Raw genomic sequence first — 549 nt, 5'->3', positions numbered from 1 at the left:
CCATCTTTTTAATGATCCGGCCCACATGAGATCAAATTGGTCTGTATGTGGCCCTTGAATGAAAATGAGTTTGACACCTCTGCTCTAGCTGCTACTGTTGCTAAGTAACTAATCTCGACTCTTCTTTTTCAGTGTTTAAAACCTTTTCTTTTTTTCTTTTCTTTTCTTTCCCTACTTTTAAAAACACTTTTGGTAAAATCATTTCAAATGTAAAACTCTACATTCACACACAATATTTTATGTATAAAAACGCTACAAAGACGCTACATTCTTGTCCGAGTGTAATGGCAACGTTGCTCCACCGGGGGGCGCCAAGTCCCGTTTTTTACAGTCTTCTCTTTTAAAAGTTAATTTTCCCAAAAAAATCATTTTATATAGTTTTTTAAAAAAAAGGAAAAAAAAGTGTAATAGCCCTTTATCTCCTCCTGCTGAAGCTCGTCTGAACAGCAGGAAAAAAAAAAGTCCGACATGAATCGTTTTTTTCTCCGTGCAAGTTTTTAAAGAAAGAATAAAAACTTCCTTTAGCTACGTACTCCGAGCTTTTTAAGA

This window comes from Scomber japonicus, chromosome 5 (genome assembly GCF_027409825.1).
Source record: "Scomber japonicus isolate fScoJap1 chromosome 5, fScoJap1.pri, whole genome shotgun sequence".
Taxonomy (NCBI): Eukaryota; Metazoa; Chordata; class Actinopteri; order Scombriformes; family Scombridae; genus Scomber; species Scomber japonicus.
This window is presented reverse-complemented; position numbering follows the sequence as displayed.